The sequence below is a fragment of the Chelonoidis abingdonii genome, chromosome 2 (genome assembly GCF_003597395.2).
Source record: "Chelonoidis abingdonii isolate Lonesome George chromosome 2, CheloAbing_2.0, whole genome shotgun sequence".
NCBI lineage: Eukaryota > Metazoa > Chordata > Testudines > Testudinidae > Chelonoidis > Chelonoidis abingdonii.
Window position 1 is genome coordinate 212,242,711 of NC_133770.1, and position 27,410 is coordinate 212,270,120.

A 27,410-nucleotide genomic window follows, 5' to 3' on the forward strand; every position below is an offset into this window, starting at 1 on the left:
GTCCATGACTTGTACTGTATAACCCTGACTAAATCTTGGGCAGTGAGGATGGCCCAGGGGCATTGTGGGTTCTCTGGGGGAGGAGGCACCCTAAGGGCGCCACTGTGCTCAGGGAGGGGGCTGGTGGAGCTGGCAGGCTCCCCACCTGGTTCCTCATGGCTCCCCCTTAGGCAGAGGTTCAGCGAGACAGTTCCACATACTACCTCTGCATCGGCTCCGCAGCTCCCATTGGCCAGGAACCATGACCAGTGGGAGCTGTGGAGGTGGTGCCCATGGGCAGAGGCAGCACGTGGAGCTGAGGGAGGGGCATGTTGCTGTTCCGGGGAGCCCCCTGAGGTAAGTGCCGTCCAACCTCCTCCTACACCCAAACCCCTGCTGCTGCTGGGGGCAGGGCGGCCCAAGAATGCCCCAGCAGCAGCCTGTGCAGCTGGCTCAGGGCTGCCTGAGCTGCTCAGGTGGTCCCTGGGCTAACCGCACCAGCTGCTGCAGAAGTCATGGAGGTCACTGACCTCAGTGACAAACTCGCAACCTTAGTCATGATTTACGACTGGGTGGGAAGGGAGTACTGGAGCCGGCTGAAAACTTTTCAACAGAACAGTTTTCTTTTGGAAAATGCTGAGCTGATGGAATTGAAACATTGTGCAGAAATATGGCTATTCCATCAAAACTTTTGAGGAAAACCAGGCAGGGAGGCAGACTGGCTGGCCCCGTTCAGGATGAAATATTTTGCAAAAACTTGAATTTTTTGGAAGAAAGGAAATTCTGCTTTCCAGCCAGTTCTGGTGGAGACCTTTTTGTGAGGGCCTTGGGAAAATCACAAAGACCAATGTTTACAAAAGTGGCACAGTCCTTCGGGGTGGGGAGGTGTTTAGCTTTTGGGTTTGATTTGAGATTCCTTAGGCCTGATCTTCAGAGATACTGAGCATTTGAAGTATCCTTTGTCTTCCACTGGAACTGTGAGTGCTTGAAAGCTTTGAAACTCAGGCCCAGGACTCTCAAGTTTCACATCCAAAGTCCATGGCCACTTAAGCTCTCTGTTGCTAAGATTTCTCATTTCTAAAATGCGGTCATTACTATCATCCTCCCCCAAGTGCTGTAAGGCGACATCAATGTACATAAACCCCTCTGAGTTCCTCAGGCCTTGTCTACCCTACAGGGGAAATTTGATCTAAGCTTTGCAATTTATAATGTAACTAAAATTGATGCAGCTTAGATCCACTTACCGTCGGATCCACATTATGCGATGTCAACTGGAGATCCTCTCCCATCGACTCTCCTTACTCTTCTCAATCTGGTGAAGTACAGGAGTCGACGGGAGAGGGATCTGCAGTTGATCTAGCAGGTCTTCACTAGACCCACTAAATCAGCTGCTGATGCATTGATAGCTGTAGATCCCACAGTAAGTGTGGACAAGCCCTCAGGTAAAAGATGCTATTTATCCAGAAGTGTTGGTATAAATCATGATTGAGGCAAATCTATCAGCAGTGTTATCAATGGACTGGTTACTCTGAAGTGCTGATGTTCTAGTGGCTTTACTGTGTTAAAAATAAAGTTACCATGTTTCTGCAGAACAGAAATAACAGCTGCAAAAGGTTAACCCAGTATATCTTATGCATCTTTTAAATGTGTGATACTTCTCAAGTCTCCACCCTCACTTTAGAGACCAAAGATTTGATTCAAACTGATTGTCCTTTTCTCACAATTTTAAAAATCACATCTCATCAATTCTAGTGTATATTTTATCTGTCAAATACTTTCCCCTGCATTTCACAATGATTTTTCTGAGTTCCTGGTTGAGAACAATATATAACTCTTGCTGTTTAAACTGCATGTCGTCTTTGAGTTGATGGCACACATTTTCCCTTTGAAAAATCTCTCTGTATTATGCATGTTACTGATGCCAGATCAGCTGAATGGCAGTTCTGCATCTAGGGCGGGGAGGGAATTCTCTGATTATTCTACATTGGATAGTGTCTGCTGTTCTGTTTAATCAGAGACCTAGATGGCTATTGCATGCTGTCAGAACCCTTTTTCTCTTGCAAGTCCCAAAGACACTATTAATTAAAAAAAAAAAAAATCTTCCTCTGCCATGATTCAGGTTGGGGCAAGATCCCCAGTTTTGGGCCCCCGTCAGCCCCTCAACTTCCACTGCCTAAATGGAGAATAAACCTAGCTACTATTCCTGCACAACCCCCTCACTCTCCAACCGCACACACTCTACACAGATCCCCTACATTCTAGCACAGCCCACTGCCAGTACTCAGATCTGGCACCTGGATCTTCTTGGATCCAGCTATTTTTGGCCCTACCTGTGCATTCCACTGTCTAAATGCAGAACAAATTTAGTTGTTCCTACTCCCACAAAAAAATCCAGAAATCAGTGCCTCTAAGTGCAGTGCTGCAAAATTCCAAATCTGGATCCTGTCAGATAAAATGTGATCCAGGTTATTTTAGTGTACTAGGAAAATCTGCATATGTACTGAAGTTAGATGGTAAAGCTAGAGGAATGCAGCCCAAAAACTATCCAGATCCAGGTGTTAATTTAGAGATTTGGGTAGAATAGTAGAAGCAAAATATAATCTATTGCTACAGTTTCTGGTTTATGGTCGAAAGTTGGCGGGCTCCAGAGCCTGGGTCTGAGTTTGTTGTGATCCTGTTGAGCTGCAGTGTAGCAGGGTGGATTCTGAAGGTGCCTGAGGAGCAGCTCCTCCTAGTCTCTCTTTAGACAGTGAACGTTGGGGGCTGGAGGGGGAGGGAAAGGGGGGGGGAGGAGAATCCAGGTGTTGAGTCTGCAGGTTGGTCGCTGTCTCGGCGTGCAATGATGCTTAACGCTCTAGGACTGTGTTTGTGCGCGGGCGCGCAAATCGGAGCCCCTACACTTGATCTCCCAGCAGCGGTATTTGCACGGAAAGGGGCGGATTACACTGGGATACATTAGGGCGAGGGGTTCCCCTTGAGGTCGGAGCCTCGAAGCGCCTCTTTCTCCATGTAGACGGGGCGGGGCTGCTGAGCGCCAAAGCCGGCGGATTCCGGCGGGATCCAGCTTTTCCCGTTTTCCGCGGCGAGGGGCTTCTTGAAGGAGCCTGTCTCCACATTCCTGATTTGCTGGGATATTGTGGAGGGCTCCTCCTGGGCTGGGCTGCTGCTGCTGACGCGTGGCCGCGGCTCTGCTACTGCTGCACGTCCCTCTGACGCGTTGGAACCAGACCTAGACCCAGCAGAGACCCGGGCTCCAGCTCGCTGCTGCTGCTGCGCCGGTTTGCCAAGGTACCTTATCCCGGCACCTCGCTTCGCTTCCCCCCGGCTGCTAGTGTGGTTGCAGTTTTTTCTTCTGGGGGCGGGCGGGGGATCTGCTCAGGGTCTCCGCTGCCAGGGGCGTTTTTACTATTATTTTGTTTTTAAATCTCCTTTCGAGAAGCCATTTTAAAGTGATCAACGGTTGGTGGCGGGGGTGGGAAGACTAGGGCGAGATCTGCGTGCCGACCCCTGGGTGTCACTTGCCCCTTCCCTCTGCACCCCTGGAGAGCCGCTCGGATTTAAAAAAGCCATTAACCCGCTTGCCCTCCAGCTGCTGCGATGCGGCTCGCCAGCCAGCCGCTATTCCGGGGCCTGGCTCGGATGGTCCCGTTGCTTTGATGCGGCTGTGTCAGCAGGAGGGGAGGTGTCTGTTTGGGTGCCGGGATCTTCCCGCTGACACGCTGGGAAAAGCCTGGACTGGGCACCGCCTGCCAGGGGAGAGGGCAAGGGTGGGGGGCGGGGGGGCGGATGAGGGATGTTTGCACAAGGCATCGATTTTTTTTGTTCCTAGAGGAAACTTCTCTTTTCTATAGGACAGCAGCGCCAGTGGGGTGCCTGGATTGGACTCTCCGTAATGGCACCTCCGTAAAGCCCCCAAGCTGGGCAGCCCCCAGTAGAGTTGTCCCCATTCACCCCCTTGCGGAGCACAGCGGTGCGCCAACTGCATTGTTTACCTGGCGGGCTGTCAAGGGGGGTTGTTGCGTGCATCGTGTGAAGCCTGATGTGGGGGCGGCGATACTTTTGCGAGTGAGGAGGGTTGGGAGTTAGCGCTGCATCTTTTTGTCCCCTTGAAATCGGTTAGACTCTTCTTCTGCGTCTTCTTGTGTCGGCGGAGTTACTGCTTGTTGTTATCTGCGTACCCCCCTCCAGCCCGTGGCTTCTGCAATGCGGTGGGTGTGGTTACATAGTAAATTGGAGCTCTGGACCTCTGCAGTGGCAGCGCTGTCTTTGCTCCTGTTTTTAACATTTCCAATTCCCAAGTTCCCTCCGGTTTCTCTCGGCTGCACACTGGGCTGGCGTCTTAAGTTGGGGAAGAGAGGTTCCTGCAACCGAAAGGGGAAACAGATGGTATTAATCAGATGTGTGGGAGGGAGGGAGAGAAATAAAGGGTCAGACAAGTTTTGCAATCGTATAATTTCAGCGCTTGTGTTTTCAGATGTGAATCCTCTTAGCCTTGAGTTGAAGTGTGTACTTTAAAGATGTTGCAGAGATAGATGTGTGCCTGAACTTCACCGCAGCTTAGACAGCAAAAATAAACCAGGTGGGCTAGAAAGTTTACAGTGCTGTCATACAGTTACATGTATAGTTACAGAATTATAGTTACATGTGTAGTTACAGAATTATTCATATTCTTTTGGTTTTATCCGCTTTAACAGGAAACTTGAGGGTATTTTGTGGGATTTAAAAAATAGAAGAGGGAGTTGCTCTGTCAGTCTCCTGGTAATAGATTCTGTATTAAGCTGAGAACTGAGTATGTGGAGAAAGAAGGGATAGCTGGGAGGGGCATTTTTAATTGTTTTAACTTTGTCAGATATACAATTAACTTGAAAATTTACACTTCCATAATAATTTAAAGTCAGTAAAATCAGTCTTTTGTAGTTTCTTTTTTATTTTCCTCGCAGTATCGTCATTTTATTGAAGTAACAGAATGTACTGAAAGACTAGTATTACTCTGAATACTACTTCTGAATATGGGCCTAACCCTTATTTATACTTCAGGCAAAGATGGAACACACTTGCTAAACTGAGCTTTGTGCATCACTTTGAGGTAGGAACAAGCAAAAGTACATATTTCACTTGACTTATAAGTTTTTTTATTTTAAGGAGAAGAACTGAAGAATCACAGGTCAAAGGTGACTCTCCACAGTAGTCTTATCTCCTATGCAGTGAACCATTTACAGTTAAATGTATCCAGAAATAAAGTAGGTTTTTTCACTCTTAATTTACTGTTAGACTTTGGTTAAGTTAATGTAGTGCATTGTGGCTTGTTTAAAATAAATATGGAAGATAACTTTAAGTACAATATAAGAAGCAAAACTAATCTTCCTGTGCCAATTAATTGATTAAAATCATTGTGTGACAATTTGTTGCATCAGTATTTTTTTTCCTTCATGATGTTGTAACAGTCTCCTTGGTTGGGAAATCTCCACTCTAACATGATGATGAAATTTGCGCATGAAGAATAATATAGGGGATGGAAAGAGAGAGATCACCACATTAGAGTGAAGAGGGACTGCAAGTTTATTCTGTATGATTCCATTAGAACAGGAAGGCTCCTTGTGATTCTGTTCTGCTACAGTCCTGTTCACTGCAGTGGTGAATGATTAGTACCAGAGAACATTAGCTTAAAGACATTGTGAAATATTTTTAATATATCAGACTTTATTTTTTTTAATATACTAATACAACCAACACTAAATCTCCATTCACCTAATTCATCTTACAGTGGCGTCCCCTTATTAAAGTGTTGTTTAATGATGCAAGTGATGTTTTTCTTCTAAAGGGTTAGCCAATATTATTGGAAACTTGACAGGTACATTATAAGAGCTCATCTGATGTGAGTCTGCCTTTTATTTACTGCTGTGGTCTAAAGCTTTGTCTTTGTCGAAGAAGAGAGGGGGTGCATGCCCAGAAGCAAGGAGAACTGTAGCAATGAAGTCATTGCGCTGCCTTGTGTTATGACATCACTCTGGCTCAAAGAAATGAGGGTGGGGCACTGAAAATCAGACTGTCTGAACCATCTTTGTTTTAACTTTGTGTCTGCCAAATGAGGAGAGAGACTGATGCAGCCTTGTCTTAGGAACTGCAGCACAGCTGTTTTTTTTGTTGTTTTTTTTCCAAAAGAGAGACAAGTAGAGGTGAATCTAGAGTATATGTATATTTACAAATAAAACAAGATGAGATGCGGGTTTTCATCTATAGTGGAAACCTGCAAAATACTTACCTTTGCTGAACAAAAATTTCCTCTAACCCATATTTGTGTGAGAACTTTGTTGTTTGTTTGAGGGCTTCATTGTTTTATAAATAAGTTGACTATTCACAATCAGTTTGGTATATCAAAATGTATTAATTTAACATATATTTATTTATTAGGTATATTATTTGTTTTGGTGTATTGGAAATGATGTATTCCTTGTGAACATTTATGTAAAATGTCTTCCTTGTATTTTAAATATTTATTTTGATTTAACTAACAGTAAAATAGAACTTGAAATGGGGTGTTCATTCATTGGGTAATATTTAAACTTGATTCATGTAATTCTTGTGTACCAGTAAATGGTGGTATATGACCGGGAGGAACAGTCAAAGAATTTTTAAAGTATGTTACAGAAGAACATTTGGTTCCTAAGATACAGTATATCAGCGGTATCAGTTACTACATTGACAACATACTCATAAGTACTTGCCTTTACAACTATGAAGTTTTTTTCCTTTGAACTACAGAATATAGGTCTAATTCTGCAAGTACACGTGACTAACTTTGAGTAGGTCCATTGAAATCAGTGCAGCTATTCATTTAAGTACATTCATTTTGAAGGATGTGGTTCTTTAAATGTAGATGACAATGTTGTGGTATATTTTGTTTCAGGATCCTATTTATCACATTTTATACTGGCAAGATATTCCGTTACCGAAAAAGTGTTTGAATTTTCAGTGTGTTCTGTTAGAGCTTTGACCTTCCTTTAATTTAATCAATTGCTGATAAATATGAGTATAAATGTGACTACTTCCCAGTTGCACTGAGAATTGAGTGATGGGTTCCCGAATAGGGTATGTTAATTCTCTAGGTGGATTGTTTATACTAGGTACACAAGCTGTAGAACACACAAAAAAGTCTACAATTATGGAGAATAATACAATAAGAATGCTAAATGAAAATAGATTTAGAAAGCAGTAGTTATTAACTCATTTTACTGCAGTAGCAAACTTTTTTAAAGACTTCATAGATATGAGCAGGTTAAAAAAATCCTGAAAACTGTCTAACATTGAAAATAATATTAACTTCTAACCTCTTTGTTTTTTTTTCCAATTTATGTTTGAGGGAAATGTTGACTGATTAATTTCTGAAATTAGGTATTTAATATATATTCCTATGTTCACTTCTTGAAAACAAGAGGTCTGGCTATAGTTCTGATTCCACAAGCTTGTAACTAAGAGGAATCGTATCGATTTTTCCATATGATCAAAAGGTCCATATGTGGGTCATAAAAGGACATGAACATTTCCTTAAGCAGGGCTTCCATTTCTTACCTTGGTAGTGGACTAGTACTTCAGTTATCTAGTGAGAGACTCCTAGATGTGTAATAGGAAAGAGGCTGACCTTCCAAAGCTCTTGACATCTGAGAGCAGGAACAGCTTGGGTAGCAGTGAAGAAATAATAGCTAACCTATCAGTCTGCCTTCAGTAAGAGAAGTCCTGCAGGCTTATTGCTCCTGCCCTACCATTACTAATGGTTGTCACTATGGGTATTAGTGCAGAGGAATCTCAGGAGGAATGTGCAGAACCAAATGCCTGGAAAAAAACCCAGAAATGGGGTCACAGTATTTGAGACAACTGAATTAATATGAAGATAATGTGGAATGTCTGCATGCAGATTGTCTTTTTCCCCTTACAAATAACTTAATAAATAAACTCAAATAATTTACTTTTTGTCTTTTAACCTAAATTACAATTTAATGTTCACATTTTACCTGGTCATTGTTTATTATTCTATGATACCACCAGAACTAAATCATTATATTTAATTCTTGCTTTCATGAACATTCTGTATCTTAGCCTTCTGAATCATTTGTGACTTGCTTTGGGTGCAGTCAGTGAGATACAATGTATGAAAGGTGCTACATAAATAAAATGAGGCCTGGTGAGCGTTTCCTATCTGTAGGGTGCTTATATGAAATACTTGGTTTCACTTAAAACTCTCGTGGTCTTCCACCACCCTCTCTTGTACAGATTGTCTTTCTGTAAAGCAGAGTGCTTTCAAAATGAACAGTTATTTTTCATTGAGTTCTTAATCCATAAAATTTGAATCCCTTTGCAAGATGAGAAACCAAAGTAGTAGTAAGAGAGTGTATGAGGGGTGGGGGGGGGGGAGAGAGAGACGGGAAAATTGTCCACCAGATGTCTGATCCCACTGTGAAAAGGTTTTCATTTATAGGGTTAAAAAAGAACGTGGAACTTAAGGGGACTTGGTGGGGCGGGGGGAAGGGCTAGAAGAAAATTAAAAGCATATGTGATCTGTACACAAGATTTTAGGGGAAAAGAACAATTGAAATGAATGTGTACTGTTATGAGCATATACAAGTATTTACAGACATGTGTAATGTGTGTCTGTGTGCAGGCACTGTAACACTGATAAATATAATAGCATCCATAAGTGGCATTAGAGGAGGTCTATAAAACTCTTGAATGGAGTAGAATGAAGCTGAAGTTCCTGGTTAAGCCTGAGTTAAAAGCTAGACAGGCTACCCTAGTACAATATATGTACATTATGAAGTAGATTTGGCTCTTAATACAGCATTTTTTTCCTAAAAGAGGTGGTCCGTGGCAGCTGGTGTCCAGAATAGCTGGTGGGAATATGGGGAACAATCTCCCTGCAAGAAGATTATATTTTTCAAGTGGAAAAACTGACATGCTCTGGTCAGGGGGTGGGCAAGTGGGGTACAGGGAAAGGGCGGGGGTTTTGTTGGGGATGAGGGAGAAAAGGAAAAGGGGTACTGTCTTTTCTCTTCTCTCCTACCCATTCTCCATTTCAAACTGGAGCACTTCACAATTAAGAGCAGGATAGATGATAATAGTATATTTATCATTGTCAGTCTTCATTGTTGTCTCCTATTCCCAATCTCTTCCCTTCAAATCTAGCTCTTATCCTACGAACTCCCTCCTCCTCCCGCCACACCACCAACTGACCTACAACTTAATTCACCAGTGGCTTCTTTCTTGCGGAATCAACCATGCCAACTAAATCCATTCCTTCCTGAGTCAGAACCTCTCCAACTCAACCCCTATGGGCTCAGGAGCACTCCTCACCCTCCTCACTTAATATCTCCACAGCTCAGAACCACACCCATAGCTCTTAACCCTTTCCCATCGGACAGTCCTCAGAGCAACCCCTACTCCTGCCTCACACCCAAGGGTAATCATCTTGCCACTTCCCTCAGAAATCCTATATTTTGTACTGGGTCTGGAAAAGCTGGAGCAGAGGTAGTGGGAGGATGAGTGTGCAATCTGAGGTAGTCCCTATTCCTTGCTCATTTTCTCCTCGCATTGCTGAGTGCAGTCTACATGCTTCAGGCCAAGTCGTCCCTGTGGAAACCACATGTATTGGAAAATGTCCAGCCTCTGCAAGAGTTTCCCAGTGGCAGCACTTGGTGCAGAACCCTGCAGCAAATCAACCACAAAATGCCGTTGTGACAATATTGGGGATTATTTATATCATTGGTCCCTGGTGGGGGTGGTGCTGTCTGGTCCTCATGAAACCAGGGCAACTGTAAATGACACCTTAATGTTTCCTCGGGTGTAGTGGTTGCAATCAAAAATGTTAGTTAAAAAGACTGTAACAAACACGCTGAGGAGAAGATTCTTGCAGACCCAGGAAAAGTATGTTTTAGACTGACTCAGGGCCGGATTCCCCACCCTCACTTGTGCTGAGTAGTACCTAACTCTGAAAATAGTCCCAAAGAAATGAATAAGGCTATTTATAGAGCTTGGCACTATTCAGTAAAGGCATCAGAATTTGGTCCTCTGAACATACGTTAGTTATACTGAGAGCTTCCCTAGGGCTTCTGGAGATGGTAAATTCTATTCATTAGATGGAATAATCAGAGAGATGAGCATTTCAGTTGAGTTATTACTGTTCAGCTTTTCAGAAGTTGATAGCAACAGATCACTTTAAACATTGCCTTGTACACCTAATTGTATCTTTCCTTTCTTCCTTTTTCCTTCGTGGTGATATGGTTTTGTTTAATAGCAAGGAGCACAGATTTAGAAAAATAGACTAATACTTCTGCTCTCACTCAAAAGGGAGAACCTCTCCCTTCCCCTCCAGTTTATTGTATGATTACTTTCTGTACTTTTCCTGACCAAGAGTCTGGAGTTAATTTGAAATAAATGTACATGTTAGCGAATAGCTGTTTATAATGGAGGGTTTCTATCTTCATTCAGTTTCTCTATGGTCTAATATTTGCCAAGTGTTCGACCATGACTCCTTGGCATGCACTTGGAGGGCCAGGCGTGCCTTTCGCTAAGTGGTCACCGCCACCAGTTGCTCTCACTAGATGTGGTGAGAGTTGAGTGAGTTGCCAGCACCAGCTGCAAGCAAACCATCCCTTATGGTTGTGGCTGTCTCCTGTGCAGAGATACTATCTGTTAAACTCACCCCATACACCCCCATGATGCAATGTATGTGATCTTAAATAAGAGAAGATGTAACTGGAAGTTCAGATATAAAAAGCTGATGTATCTGAATAGTGATAGTATTTTATTATATCTCATTGTTTGTCTCACTGTTCGACTGGAAGTCCTTGTGTCCTAGGCACTGTATGCATAGTAAGAGGCAGTCCCTGGTAGAGCCCTTCAGCCTAACCCGAACCCAGTGGGACCTGACTCCAAGTATCAGATCTGGGATGGGTGGGGCAGGAAAACAACTGGACCATCTTGGTCTCAGGTCAGGTCAGCTGTCCTTCTCCTGCCCCTGAGGTCAGTGTGGCAGAGGCTGCATGCCCCTGCTGGCCACCACCACCTTGCTGCACTTTGTGTGAAGTGGAGCATGTGGATGGAAAAGTCACAGCGCCCCTCACTCTGCGGAACATTACTGCTGCTGTGCTGGCCCCACAGGCCAGGGGGAGGAGAGCTGACCCCATGGGGAGGAGAAGCCGAACTCACAGACAAGAGGCAGCAGCATTGACTCAGATTCCCAGAAAGGATTGGGAAATAATTTGATCCTTTCGGACTGAGTGGACTTGAGTCGGTCCTAATTAGACCTGTAGACCCTGGTGCAAAGACCTTTTGATCTAAACAGGTGAGACAGACAAAGTGTGTCTACACTGCCATTAGACACCCTTGGCTGGCCTATGCCAGCTGTCTTAGACATGTGGGGCTGTGTAATTGTTGTGTAGATGTTTGGGCTGCAGCCCAGCATCTGGGACCTGCCGAACTTGCAGGGTCCTAGAGCCTGGGCTCAGGCCCAACCTTGGACATTTACACTGCAATGAACAACCCTTTAGCCTGAGCCCCACCAGTCCAACTCAGCTGGGAATGGAACCCATAACTCCTGATTCCTAGTTCTGTGCTCTAACCACTAGACCAAGCTGATTCTCAGCCAGTAATCTTTGGTACCAGGGCTTGATTAACCAATATGTTACTCCAGTGTTGTGCTGGTGTAGCCATTGATTTCAGTGGATTTATACGACTGTAAAATATAGGAAAGGAAATGGAGCATCAGGCCCAAGATGTAGTATTTAAATATGCGATAACATTGTTAATCTCTTACACTGCGACATGCATTCCCCATGTCTCTTTATGGATCACTATAGAATCCAGAAAATTTCTGTTAATTATATACATATATAAGCCCCTTCATTTTCAGTTTAAACTGATTTTTACTGTAAAATTCCAGGTTTTACAAAAAGCATTATTCTTGTTGTTTTTCCAATTTTCACCCTATTTTTGTTTCATTCAAATATGTAAAAAATAACGTGTTTTATTAGGAAAATACAATACATTGCATGAGGTGTATGTATTATGAGACTACATCAGTCTGTGTGTATGTGCAAACCTGCCTGTTGAAGGCTATGTATTAGTCTAGAAGACACACACAATAAACAAACAGGCAGGCATCTAAATGTACTGCTGAATCTCACGCCTACCACATACATATTTCAGGCTGTTAGCAGATAACTGTTTAAAGATCTGACACACTAAAATGGGAAGAAGATGAAAATCTGTATCGGAATACGTTTCAGAACACAAAGAAATATTCAAAAGTTTAAAAAGAAACAGGAGAAAAGGATGAAGTTGAGTGTGTGCGCTGCAAATGGTGTGTTCCAATTATTAAATGTAAATATTTATAGGCCTATAGTTCTGTCTACAACAGTAAACTGTTTATTCAAATTAAAAGTTTTATTTGGATATTAGAGAGAGTGTGTTGTGTTTTTTTAAACGCAGAGGTGGCATTGTGTATTGAGTTCTGTTTTACTTCTGTAGCAAACCACATTGAATTCCATTAATCAAAGCATTAATCTGCTGAATACTTTCCCCCCGTCCTTCTGTCCACCAAAATAAACCCTGATATTTACCCAGAAAAATTAATATTTTTTCCACTGATTTTCATCTTTTTGTTGTTGTAATAAACACTGATGAATTCCTGGGAAAAATTAAATAAAATAAAACCGAAAAATGAAGAGCTCTATATATATAAAAGAGAACAGTGATGTTGTTTCCATGTACTGGAGCACTACTGTAGTAAAGCTCTTGTTAGTAGCTTTTCATTCCTTTACCAAACCTTTTTCTCCTAAAAATAGTAGCAAATTTTAGCAGATTACAGGAGTGGCAAAATAATGTTTTTGAGCAACAATTTTAGTTGAACAGTAGTTGACTAGTTGAACAGTAGTATTAAGAGCAGATTTAGGATGATCCAGGGGGTATAAATAGGGATAACATAATGAAATTGAGGAAAGGAAAAACTAGGCTGGACAATTAGAGGAAAATGTGCTAACAGTGAGACTTCTTGGACTGTGTGAACAGTCTCCTTAGGGAGCTAGTAGAAAGCCCATCAGTTGAATCATTTAAAAGTTGACTAGACAGAGCACTCAGCAGTACAATATGGGAAACAAACCTGGGGTGGAGGTGATGGAGATGGGTAGAAAAGTTGACCTAATTTCCATCTCTGATTTATTAAAGACTTCTGCAGGCCTTCTGCTAGAGAGCTACTAACGGAATTTGAAACATGGCAATTAAAAGGGTCCTTTAATAGTGTGCCAGCACACTGTTGTTTTTGATCACTTAGTTGTAGCATTAGTGTGGATAATTCTCCCCATTGCCACAGACTGCAATTACAGGCAGGGATTTCCAGTTCATTTTAGCTCTACTATTCATGCTGGTTTGAATTCTATGTTGAGTCACAGTTCTGTTGCCTTCAAAAAAGCCTCAGCTGCTGCAGCGTGGTTTGGCTGTTTCAGTTTATTAAGAGCTGTGAGGCCTGATGCTGCTTGTGGATCTTTTGAGGTGGTGTGCTGGGGAGGAAAAGACCTCCACTGAGAGAACCCTGATGGTCTGAGAAAGGAAAAAGAGAGAGCCCTTACCTGCTTCATGCAGAGATGTAAATATATTCAGTTAGGCTCTCTCTGCATATATTAATTGCATGTCTACTTATATATCTGCATAATTGAATACACCACATCATTAAATATTGATGATATGGGGAGACACTGCACTCTCCAAAGTTGCATCTAAAGCCAGCCTGATTTTGACCCATCCCTACTGACCCTAATTTGTACAAAACTAAATCATCCACCTGACATTCACAGGCATAACCTCATACCTGGATAAAAATTTTCTCACTTATTTTCTTAATGGGGATAGTGGGACTCCTCTTTCCTAGGTTGTTGATGCTTTACCCTCTTGCCTACCTTTTGTATACTGCATGCAGCTCAGAGAAGGAGCTTTTCCACAGACTGGATCACTGAGCAGCTAGTGGAGAAGGGAGAAGAAGACGCAAAACAACTGTGGATCCTTCCTTGAAATAACAGGTTTCCCATTCTTCTAAGATCCTGTGTTTTGTTTTTTTTTCCTCCCCACACAGAGTGCTCTCAGTGGTCTGGTCTGCAGGCTCAGCCAAGAGGCTATGTCTACACTGCAGTTAAAATCCCGTGGGTGGCCTGCACCAGGTGATTTGGACTAAGGGGCTGTTCAACTGCAGTGTAGATGTTTGGGCTTGGGATGGTGCCTGGGCTCTAGGATCTTATCACTAAAGTAAATATCTTGATTATGCCACCATCTCTACTTTTCCCAGGCTTTGCTCAGTGTATTTACAACAAGCACAAAACTGAAAGAAAAGCTGACTTTCACATTTTTCATTGAGTCAATATATTTTTTTTATGGAGAATGACAAAATTTATGTTTTCTCTTAAATCCGTGCTGAATGTTTAATTCTGTCTCCGTCATAACTCATGAATAAGAATGAGTAAGACTCTGTGTTTGTCATGGAGGTCACGGAGTCCGTGACTTTCCATGGCCTCTGTGACTTCTGCAGCAGCCCAGTGTGCTTGGCCCGGGGGCCACCTGAGCAGCAGGAGTTTGAGTGTGGGGAGGCTCAGGGCTGGGGGTTGGGGTGCGGGACAGTGTTTACCTGGGGGGGGGGGCGGCTCCCCAGAAAGGCAACAGGAACTCCCCTTCCTCATCTCCTAGCTCCATGTGCTGCTTCCACCCATAGGCACTGCCTTTGCAGCGGCCATTGGCTGTGGTTCCCAGCCAATGGGAGCTGCAGAACCAGGGTTTGGGTGGAACGGAGGTAGCACGTGGAGCTAGGAGATGAAGGTTGCTGCTTCCCAGGAACTGGGTAGGGAGTGTGCCTCATCTTGCCCCCCTCCCTCGAGTACCTGCAGTGCCCCCCTCCAGGCCTTGATTTCCCCCCCGCCAGATCACCCATGGTACCCCCATCCTTGCCGCAACTCCCTCCCCAGCACCCATGAGGTCCGCAGGGTTGCCCTCCTGAGCCACCATCCCCCTCCCAAGTTTTAGTCAGGGATACGTATATTAAAAGTCATAGACAGATCGTGAGCTGTGAATTTTTGTTTAGTGCCCATGACTTTTACTAAAAATACCCGTAACTAAAATGTAGCTTACTCATGAATGGTTTGGCCTAGAAACACCAAATGTGTTTGGTCTTGATGACAGTGGTGCTTTGATTACCCTTGGATGTTATGAGGGAATTTTACATAGTGAAAGTTGCTTCCTTGTGTTATGAAACATGCCCCTGCTGGAGTTTCTGACTTTGCACAGATTTAATGGATTTAAGACAACTTAAAGCTGCCCACTGAATTTCTTTAACTCCTTATTTCTTCCATCAAAATGCATGCTGGTAGATCAGCAGTGGGTGGGCAGAATTAAGGTTGTGTAGGTTACCTTAACTCTGTACTTGCATACTTCCTAATTTATTTATTTTTAGGTGAATCTTTACATACAGCTTCCATGCTATCTAACATTTGTGCTTTCTGAGAAAACAAATCTTTCCTTAAAAGCCTTTCCCATTAAGTAACAGATGGACAGTTGCAAGCTTAACTCCAGCTTATAGTTTTGTTTGTGTTTTTGTTTCTTGGTGTTTTTTTCAAACATGTGCATCCCCTAAAAACCCTAGTTTCCCTACAGGTTTGGGATCACAGAGTAGGTAATGCCATCTCTTCACTGCACCCAATTAGTAAAGAGGGAGATGCAGAGTTAAGCAACTGTGGAGGGATTTTGGTTTGTTTGTACAGTACTCAGCACTTTAGAATATGTTTACACAGCAGCCGAGTGTTAGCCTACTAGTCTGGGTGGACAGACTCAAGCTAGTATGCTAAAAATAGCAGTGTGGATGTTGCTGCGCTGGTGGAGGCTCGGGCTAGCTACCTGAGCTTGGGTGGCTAGCCTGAGCCTCCACCGGTGCAGCCTGTCCATGCTGCTCTTTTTACCTCAAGCCCTGGTAGCATGAGTCTGCCTTTCCTGACTCGGAGGCTCACTCCTTGCCGCAGCATAGACAGACATACCCATAGAGTGCTGGTCCATGAGTAGGGCTCCTAGATGCTATGGTAATAGAAGTAATTAATAATAAGGATGGTATTTTTTTTAAAGTTGTGCTTAAATTCTTTCTAATGTTCCATTAGCAAATGGTTTGCTATGGAAATATCTACATATTTAAAAGGCTCCTGTGAGGTAGTTCTGAAAACATGTTTTGCATCTATGCTTCGCTTGTAGATTATGTTTAGAATGTTTTTAATTAATGGGAGTTGTATACTACCACTGCATTGATTAAAGATGTGTATAGACTAGATAACAAGACTGTCTGTATCAAAGTAGATTTTTTGCCTGTTCTTGCATTCAGTCCCTGCTGACTGCTACTTTCTCTTTAATTACCCCCTAGTCAACAAGAGCAGTGCATTTCCTGCATTCCCTCATTATTCTGAGAATCTCTCGCAACAGTAGCAGCTGTACTGCTCCACTCTGCTTTGCTATTTGCCCTTCTTTTTCTCACTGACATTTTTGTAATCTTGTCAGTGTTTATTCTATCTGAAGGGTAAGGCAACATGTAGGAATGAGGATGCTTGATACTCCACTCTGATTTTGTCACATTACTTTGAAAAAACTCATTCAAGATGCTTGGCCCTAAACTTGACCTGCCTTTGTAACTGTTTGCGAAAGTCTGTGCAAATATTTGTTCCCCCTCCTCCCCAGAACTGAAACGCCTTTTTCTGTGGTGTTTTTTCATAGAACAGATACCAGTATGTGTTCAGTGTTATAGCAACAAACCATTGTGTACACACCATGGTGATACAAATTTCAATAAGGAGACAGATGTCATTTTCTAGCTTCCAGGGGGTTATAAACTGTTAAATAGATATATTTAGATTATTAAAAATGCCTTGCCACATTCCTTTTAGGCAGCTCTGGGGCTGGTTGTCTCTGTTCATAACCCCAGAGTTGAGGATATGCTTCTTTAATAATGTCCTCTCAGCTTATAAAGTTGTAAAAAAAATAAAAACACTGTGGGATGGAGTGTGGCAAATGAGTCAAGGTTTCAGCCAAGGAAATGCATTGTCTACTAATTTTCTAAACAAAAGTGGTTCAGCTGAGTGCAAGTCTCCCGTTTTCTGTTTTGGATGCTTTTCACACTGGTATGATGTGGGCAGATTTGTTTTTTGCAAAATAGAATTTGATAAACCATTATTAATTTCTGTGTTGTAAGAGATTGGAATTAAAAGCTGCTAAGATAGTGATTGAATGTTAGTTACTGTGCATGAACGGTAACTTAAAAAATAAAAGTTTATAGAGTACATAACGTTGAGTATGAATGAGTTTGCATGGTAGCATCAACAGAATGGCTACCTACTTAAAAATTACATGAGCGCTGATCAGAGGTGTTAGCTAGGCCATTATTCAGTCCTTGACCATTCTTTTTGAAGTCCAATATCTGGCAACCCATCAGGGCTTGAATCCCACTGTCCAGTGGTATCAGGCTTTTGTTTCTAGCCCTCATAGATTTCTATAGAGCTGATCTTGATATTGTGTGATGACATGTATAGAAAAGCAATTTTAAGTAACCTTTTTTCAAGTTTTACTTGTTTTCTCTGTGAGCTCAGTACTGTTGGACACCTGATAGCAAAGGCACCTAGCTTTAAAAATAGAGGAATAGAAAATGACTTGAGACATTATTAAAATATTATTTCTGTAAAATATGTAACATATGCTGAAAATCTGATGTGGTGTGGAATAAATTTTTTTTAATGCTCTCCTGGGAGGATGTACTTAAGTCACTCATGGTTTCAGTGCTTGTGAGTATTGGAACCATCCCAAATTCATGTGCACCATTCCTCACGAGGAAAAGAGGGCAGCTGTTTGAAACTTTGCAGAGGCTTAGAATATTAAAAATAGTCCAGTGAAAGATAAAGTAAGTGAGCAAAATACAGTGAGGCATTCAAAGATGAGTTTATCACACAGTTCAAAATTTATTACAAGGAAAGCACCAAAACAGAATGACCAGATGTTTAAGGCACAGCACACTCCCTATCCCTCAGAAAGCAGGTAAACCAAGCTTCTTCTCTCATTCCACTATGCCCAAAACCAATGCATCCTGCACATGGGGGTGTCTGCACATGGACTGCAATGCATAGGAAAGCGGGAAAGCAACATCACTTGCACAGTTTCCACGTAGAATCCCCATCCATTGCTGTAGCCTCTAAAAACCAAGCTTCATTTGCCCAGTGCTGGTCCAGATGTGACCTACTACCCCCTGCCCTGGCAAGTCACAATTGTCTGGCGTTCTATAATTGGCCAGTGATGGGAGGGCGCGTTTTATCCTCTTCATCATATAACCAGGCCCACCACTTAAGGGTTCTGAGCAATGCAATTTTTTCCCAAGTAGTCATTCGTATTTTATTTTTACATACAGGTAGCATTGTTACCAGAATCATAATGGTAGCGCCCGTCATGTGCTAGACACTATACAAATTTTCGAGAACCACATCAAAACAGTAGAGCTGTTTGCAAACTCAAATTAGATGGGTAAATTTAACTTAACCCCGCATTAGTGCATTGCTAAAGTTGCACAGTGAAAGCCATAAAGTCAGGAAATAGAAAAACTGGAGATTAAACCACCACATTAACTTGGCTATGTTGCACATTTTGTGTGTTTGATACATGTGTTAGGTGATTTAAAGATAATATATTAGGCTGAATCTATAATGAGGAAAACAGAAGTAGGAAATACGTGTGTGAAATGCAGCCAATTAATGATGTATTGGAATACTGCCACTTTGATTTCCTGTAATTTGTATATGGTGGAACCTTAACTTAAAACCAAAAAAAACCTTTTAAACATTTTTCCCCAGAGTTTTTAAGGAGTTGGAACAGGGATGATCCTGTCCTCTCGCCCCCCAAAAAGTGAGAGAGTTTTAAAATGAATAAAAAAGGGAAACAAGTACTATCTAAAGCTCTTCAGTTGAGAGTCATATAAGGTCCTTGCTCTGGGAATTCAGGAGGGAAGAGGTTAGAAGCTCTGCTGACTTTCCTAGGGTACCTTGTAAACTCCTTAAACAGCTACAGTAGCAGAACCCTCAACATAACTTTCCAAAGCGTTTTCATTTGACGTTTTAAACAGTTCATACTCTCTCTGTGCTCAAAGGTGATTTTTAAAAAATCAGTTTAAGGTAGGAGGATAGAGGGAAGGAGACTTTCAACTGTGTTTTTTGAAAGAATTACTAATACGTTATTTCCCCCCTTAACCCCCTCCTCCCAAACTACTACTACAAGGAATAACTCGTACATGGGCAAACTTTGAAACTTCATACATGACTTGTACATCATCCTTGGCAAGGAGTAATTTTTTTTTTAAAACTTGACATGGCTGAAACAGAATTATTAATCCTTTAGGAGTCTACAGAAAATGATCTAGCTCATGTTAGCTGACAGTTTTCTGTGTAATTATTAGAGTTGGCTGGAAAACAAGAATTGTTATATGAACATTTTGTTTTGAGGTTTTCATTCTGATGCAGAACAAAACCAAGACCTTTAAAAAGAAATTATAGAGAATCCTACCCCAGAATAGCCAATAACTCAGCAGTTGGGGCACTCACTTGAGGTGTGGGAGACACATGTTCAAGCCCTGCTGTTCCTGATTTGAACTTGGTCTCCCACATCCCAGGTGAGTGTCCTAACCAATGGGTGCTGCCTAAACCAAAGTGGAACCAGACTGCTGGCAGTTAACATTAAAAAGGTTGATGGGGGAAAGCCGAGTGATGCAGAGGAGCACGTGGCTCGGACAGAGACTTCTCTTAGAGGAGAGTCTATTGATAGAGATTCTCTAGGTTTTAGTCATGAGGAGAGGATGGAAGAGGATAAAGTAGGGGCCAGATCAGACAAGAAACATTCACGTAAAAAAGAATCCGACACATCAAAAAAGGGCAAATAAACAGTGACAAGTTTTTAAAGTGCTTGTACACAAATGCTAGAAGTCTAAATAATAAGATGGGTGAGCTAAAGTGCCTTGTGTTAAAGGAGGATATTGTTATAATAGGCATCACAGAAACCTGGTGGAGTGAGGACAATCAATGGGACACAATCATTCCAGGGTACAAAATATATCGGAAGGACAGAACAAGTTATGCTAGGGGGTGGAGTGGCACTATATGCAAAAAAAAAAATAAATGTAGAATCAAATAAAGTGAAAATCTTAAGTGAATCCACATGTTCCATAGAATCTCTATGGATAGTAATTCCATGTTCTAATAAGAATATAACATTAGGAATCTATTATTGACCACCTGACCATGACAGTGATAGTGACAATGAAATACTAAGGGAGATTAGAGAGGCTATCAAAATAAAGAATTCAGTACTAATGGGGGATATCAGTTATCCCCATATTGACTGGGAACATGTCACCTCAGGACGAAATGCAGAGACAAAATTTCTCGATAGTTTAAATGACTGCTTCTTGGAGCAACAGGTACAGGAACCCACAAGGGGAGAGGCAATTCTCGATTTAGTCTTGAGTGGAGTGCAGGATCTGGTCCAAGAGGTAACTATAACAGGACCGTTTGGAAATAGTGACCATAATATAATAACTTTTAACATGCCTGTGGTGGGAAGAATACGTCAGCAGCCCAACACGGTGGCATTTAACTTCAGAAAGGGGAACTGTGTAAAAATCAGGGGGTTAAACAGAAATTAAAAGGTACAGTGACTAAAGTGAAATCCCTGCAAGCTACATGGATGCTTTTTAAAGACACCATAATAGAGGCCCAACTTAAATGTATACCCCAAATTAAAAAACACAGTAAAAGAACTAAAAAAGATGCCACGCATGACTTTAACAGCCATTAACAGAGAAGCAGGTGGCGAATAAAAAGGTATCTTTTAAAAAACTGGAAGTCAAAATCCTAGTGAGGGTTACAATAGAGCAGCATAAACATCTTTGCCATAATTAAGCGTGTCTTCGAAGGTGGTAACTTAGATAACAAGCAAAAGGAGTATTCTGAAAGCCACACAAGCCAATAAAATTCGTAATCCACGTCTAACAACTAACGCTTGTTAAATCACGTCTCGAAGCACCCAGCCCCTGCCACTAAAACTAACCAGTGTGGGCCCCTGGTTTTTACAAGCGCGTCGAGCATAGAAAAGGAGCGACTTAAGAAGATAAAGTCACTGTTCGGATGAAAGCTAAATGGATTCTTGGCGTTCAGGTCCTTCCACGGACTCGAAGGAATAGTCAGAGGAAATTCCCAACTGAGCCAAAACTTTGTCAGGCTGACAAATCTGGAGGAATTGTCACATAATTGAGGTGTTCATTATGAGGAGGTTTATGGAATTAATATGAAAGCTTAACCAGCAGCAAGTCGCCGGGACTCAGATGGCTTCAACGTCCAAGAAGTTCTGAAAGAAACCTCAGATAGGTGAACCCTGTGTGAACTAGAACACCTAGTGGTTTGGTAGACCTGTCCTTTAAATGCTTCGTTTTTTGTTTACCTAATGAACCTGGCAGAGAGCCTAATATAAACGCCAATATTGATAAAACAAGGCCGCTCATAGAAGGGAAGTCTCCCAGCAATTACCCAGACTGGTAGTCTAACATCAGTTACACGGACAAATTAGCTTGAGAACAATCTAAGAATCTGATAAATTGTACAGACACACATGAAGAACATCCAAATTGTTGGACAAAAGTTTCTTGTAAACGGGAAATCCGGGGTCTACTAATCTATTAGGGTTCTGCGGACAGGGGTCAACAACATGTGTGATCAAGGGGGATCACCAGTGGACATAGGTCTTAGATTCCAGAAGCCTATTGAACAAGAATTCCTCACCAAACGGCTCTTACGTAAATTAACTTGCGTCATGCGGATAAGCAGGAAGTGCCTTTCATGATGATGAAGAACTGAATAAAAGACTAGGAACAAAGAGGTAGAAAAATGATAACTATTTTAGAATTGGAGGGGTAATAGTGGTGTTCCCAAAGGGTCAGCCCTAAGACCAATCCTGTTCAGCTTATTTCATACAATGATCTGGAAAGGGTAAAAAGTGAGTGGCAGTTTGCAGATGATACAAACTGCTCAAGATAATAAGACCAAAGCAGACTGTGAAGAGACCTCAAAAGAATCTCACCAAACTAAGTAGATTGGGCAACAAAATGGCAAATGAATTTAATGTGGATAAATGTAAAGTAATGCACATTGGAAAAAATCACCCCAACTATACATACAATATAATGGCGGCTAATTAGCTACAACAAATCAGGAAAAGAGTTCGTACTGGATATTTCTGAAGATGTACCGCTGCAGTGGAAATCAAAAAAGCCAAACAGAGCTAGTGTTAGGAATCATTAAAAATACGATATGTCTCCATCTTATTTTTCTATCTTATTTCCCTTATATAAATCCATGGTTAGCTACATCTTGAACTACTGATACAGATAGTGGTTCTTTATCTCAAAAAAAGATTACTGCATTAGAAAAGGTTCAGAGAAGAGCAGCTAAAATGATTAGGGGTTTGAACGGGTCCTGTGAGGCGGATTAAAGAGCGCTAGACTTTTTCAGCTGGAAAAGGGAGACTAAGGGAGGATGTGATAGAGGTATATAAAATCAGAGTGTGTGAAGAAAGTGAATAAGGAAAAGTTAATTACCTGTTCCCATAATATAAGAAACTAGGGTCCACCAAATGAAATTAATGGCAGCAGGTTTAAACAAATAAAGGAGCGAATTCTTTCTTCACCCAGCATACAGTCAACTTGGGAACTCCTTGCCTGAGAGAGGAATTGTGAAGCTGGGGAACGTATGAGGGATTTAAAAGAGCAACTGGATAAATTCATTGCAGTAAGTGTCCTTAAATGGGCTATTAGCCAGGATGGGTAAGGAATGGTGTCCCTAGCCTCTGTTTGTCAGAGGGTGGAGATGGATGGCAGGAGAGAGATCACTTGATCATTACCTGTTAGGTTCACTCCCCCTGGGGTCCTGGCATTGGCCACTGTCAATAGACAGATACTGGGCTAGATGTACCTTTGGTCTGACCAAGTATGGCCGTTCTTGTGTTCTAACCACTGGGCTATTGGCTGTTCTAGGGTGGATGCTCTCACACTCATGCTTTCCCACACTTACCAGAAATTTCATTTGGAACTTGAAAAACCGTCTCATTAGTTGTTGTTTTTTTTCCAGCAGAAAACCATTTTGTTGAAACATTCCCAAGCAGCACTAGTAATTATTAAACTGAACAGCTAGTATGTAATTTTTAGAAAGGACTTTTCCGTGTAATATCTGAAGGTAAGGCATCTTAGAGATACTCAAGAAGAAAATCAACAACCTCAACAATAGTGTAATTTTAAAGTTAATACATTCCTTTCCTATGATGGTTCCCCCACTTTGTTTAAATAGCAGAGAAGTTTTAGAAAGGTGCAGCCTTAATCTCATTGTAAAGCATTCTGTAGTTCCAGCAACGTGAAAGCGAGATCAAAGTATTCAATTTATCTCTGACGTACTAGGCAGGACTTAAAGCCAAAGCATGTTGTGACTTCTAAATATTTTAAGACAAGACAAGGGAGTAACTGACCTAGAACCTTCATCAACAGGCTAAATAATTGCTTCATGGTAATATTTTATTGGGATTGTTGATGGACATTTGCCAGTCTATTCACAATAAGAGTCTATTCACAGTAAGACTGGCAAATGTTCATCAACAGTCTCAATAAAATATTACCATGAAGCAATTATTTAGCCTGTTGATGAATGTTCTAGGTCAGTTACTCCCTTGTCTTGTCTTAAAACATTTAGAAGTCACAACATCCTTTGGCTTTAAGTTTTGCCTAGTACGTCAGAGATAAATTGAATACTTTGATCTAGCTTTTTTTTTTTTCATTTGTAAGTGCTCTACTGTTGAAGTGGTACTATGTTCCTTGTTTGTATTCTGAAACTTCTGAGGGCTCCATCTGATTTCTAATGTATGGAGTACAAGATCTGTAGTTTGAAAATAAGCTGCTGCACAGCCTTGTTGCCAGCATCACAATGAGTTAGAAGCAAGAGTGTGTGATAGGTTTTGCAAACCTCTCAAGCTGTATTTTATTTGTGGACGCTCATCTAATCTAAGTTTGGCTTTTTTATCTGTCAGTTGTGTAATGTTTTTCCTACTATTTCTGTGCTATGTATTGTACAAAGGATAGCATAATACTACCTACCCAAAAAGAAACTTGTCACAAGTAGTTATCATAGTTGATATGTGGCATATAAAACAGAGTACTTGGTTTCTTTTTATTTCAAGCATTTTCTCTCCTTTTTCAGTTGCCAATTGAGTAATGTTTAAGTAAATCAAAATTTTGCCGCCATGATGTTCAAATGGACTCTCACTCAGAAAAATTAAGTTTTTTCACCCCTATTCAGAAGACAGGATATTTACTGATGTGTGAAAAGCAGTCTCTTCAGGTGATTGGATATATACGATCCTAATCCAAATTAAAAGCTGCAAAGTGAGATGTTTGGTCTTTTGTTTGCATTTATTCAGAATGGCAGTACTGGTGTCTGAGCTTTAAACTGAACATTTTTGGAAATGGTTGTGGGTATACTGTTCTTTTCAGAATATTCTGCCATTCATAATGTGGAAGAGTTTACCCACTTTCGTCCACCATTCTTCAGTTCCATTTTGCACTCAGGCTATTAATAAATCCACTTTTTAAAATTAAATTCATTAATAAAAGATTACCTGATTTAGAAGGTAATGAGCGCATTTAATACAAAACTTGAATCTCAAAAGGGGTGCCTTGCTCTTAAAAACAGTAAAAAACGCTTTTTTAGGAAATATTATAAAACAAGTGATGCATATTGGTACCATCTATGAGCATGGCAGCTGGAAAGTTTAATTATAGGCTGGGGAGCCCTGCAGGGATTAAGGGAAGTGTTAGCAGAAGGGGTGAATGTTAATGACAGCTGTTTGCCGCAGGCCTCAAAGAGGCAAAGTGAATGTAGAATAAAAATAAAGTGTAGTGTCCAACATATGGTGGCTTTAAACATTTTAAAGCCCCAGCTTATTTGGTTTTTGATATATGAAACTGATTTATATGAAATCATTTTAAGAGCTTACGCAAGAGAATAGTTGTGTAAGGGAGAAAAATGTGTTCATTTCACAAACAAGGGTGTTGGTTTGCTCCTTATTCAAGGATAAAGCATGAAACTGCATGACAGCACTTGCACATGACCAGATATAAATAAAAACTAGAGAATAAGCTTTTAGCACCTCGAGTTTGGTTATCAAAACACTAATTATAATTGCAGTTGTGCTCAGAATCTGCATTAATGGTTAAAATTGGGTAATTCCAAATCCTTGTGCTCTTGACAGCAAACGGCATGGGGAAATCCTCCAGTTTCTATTAATAGTACCCACTAGCATCACTGCATAGTTGAGGTTGGGTCAGTATTCCTTTAATACCATTTTTCTTGGGTATGGGGTAGTTAATTATTCCATAAAATAATTTGATCTGACCAGAACCTTCAAAATAAATTTTCCTTTTTAAATGCAAGTTCTTCCAAAATAAGTTGATCAAAATAATTTTTTTACGCTTGTATAATGGAATAATTGTTTTTAAATTGGCAAATTATTAATTCATGATATGCTCTAATCACTGTTGCTGGTTCTTTGGGAGGAAGAGGGGAACAATCACATGTCCAGATTATTTAATTTTGTATGGTGGTTATAGTACATGTGTAGTAATTTCATTGAATCAGGATTTTTACTCTAAATATCTCAGAGAATTAATGACATTTAAAGAGATATTACTTACCAAAGAAAATAAGGTGTGTTAAAATCTGTCTTCATTAAATTAATAAAAAGTATAATAGATCTGCTTCATCTCTATTATAGATCCTATGTTGTGGAAGCATTGGTACATTGGTGTGAAAGTTCATTCCCGGGTACAAGCTAATTTAAATATCTAGCCATTATTTTAATATATTAAATAGTTATATAATATATAACTATCATGCATGATCTTATTTGGAGATTTAAAAAAATACACAATGTCAAGACAATGTATTGTAAGTTTAAAAAAAAAAATGGAACCTACATAATCACATACATAGCACACTTTTCGTAGCATATCAGGTCTCTGGATATTTGAATAGTTATCCCTGGAGGGATTTGAGTATGAATATACTAATATTAAATGTATAGCTAAGAGATAAGTCAGTGCTACTGACTTGCTGAAAAAGAATTAACAGTTTTAGTTTAGTACTGCGCATTTGTAATCTTTAATATTGTCTGTTAAACTTGTAGTCCAAAGCTGCTTGCTAGTGTAGCAACATGGCTCATGATCTTGCAGGCCTTACTCCCACAAATATTCACTACTCACATGAGTGTTCAGTGGGACTACTCGTGAGGAAGGATTGTAAGATCAGACCTACGTCCAAAACTGAAGCTCTTTTGCAGAAGTGAGTGATTGTTGGCTATGAGTCTAGTGCAACTGTTTTCCACTTGACAGAAAAGGACAAAAATATTTACACCTCTTTTTCTTAAAGTGCTTATGTTCCTTGGTAAACCATCTGGCAATGGAAGTAAAACACTTCACTTGATATTTAAAATGCTGGACAAGACTTTGCCGCCAGAATTTCCTTGCTTTTTGAAGTGCAAATGAACAAAATCCAAAGAAAATATAGTGCAGTCTTGAGTATGGTGAAAATTTTTACACTTTAACCTCCTTAGTATTTAGGGAAAGCATTCCCACATTCTTTATGTCAGTAGGAAGACTAATGGAAGTCAAGTGATAAAGTGAGTTGGTGTTCAGCATTGGCAGCTCAGTCTGTCCCTGGAATCCAGAATACCATGAGTCAGTCTTAAAGTAGGGTTCAGAGTGTTTCAGATGTGTGTGTGTTTTGTTCGTTTGCTTTTTGTAACTCCCTCTCTCAGCTTATGAGCTGATTGTGGGGGTTTTATCTGATTCTTTTCTTCCTCTGCCTTATGTACCAAAGCTAGGAAAATCATATAAATTACAACAGCAACTCTAATGATAAGAAGTTATTTCAGTGCAAAAGACTGTCATGTGCCCTGTTTTATCAGTATTAATGGAGTTTGATTATACAAAAATCCTGTATCTACATCCCTAAAATATTCTGGTTGCTTTTCCTGTTAAGAACGCCTAAACACCCAAGTCCCCAGTAACATCTGCTAATCACAGCTTGAGGGAACTTTTCTCTAAGCTTTCACCAGAAGAATCCTTAGAATGCCAGTCATTATTTAGCAACTGGTGTGCCAGTTTATGGGAACGCATCATGTAAGTGTGTGTCAGCCAGTTGTCTGGCATCTCATCCAAATGACAATTGCTGTGGATAACCCGCTTTCAGATAAACTTAAGGTTTTTTTTGGCTGATTGTTTCTTAGGGTCTGCTGTCAATTGA

At 41.0% G+C, this 27,410-nt stretch overlaps 1 protein-coding gene across 4 annotated transcripts in view; it reads left to right on the forward strand.

Annotated features, from left to right (window-relative positions):
* Positions 1 to 1,495: 1,495 nt before the first annotated feature.
* EPB41L3 (erythrocyte membrane protein band 4.1 like 3) overlaps positions 1,496 to 27,410 on the forward strand; it is a 140,503-nt gene continuing 114,588 nt past the window's right edge. For 2 of the 4 annotated variants that reach the window (XM_075062947.1, XM_075062949.1), the window contains exon 1: positions 2,735 to 3,267. The gene's annotated coding sequence lies outside the window, so the exon portion shown is untranslated. Of the gene's footprint in view, positions 3,268 to 27,410 lie in introns of all 4 variants that reach the window. The other 2 variants (XM_032785956.2, XM_075062948.1) reach the window with 2 other exon arrangements.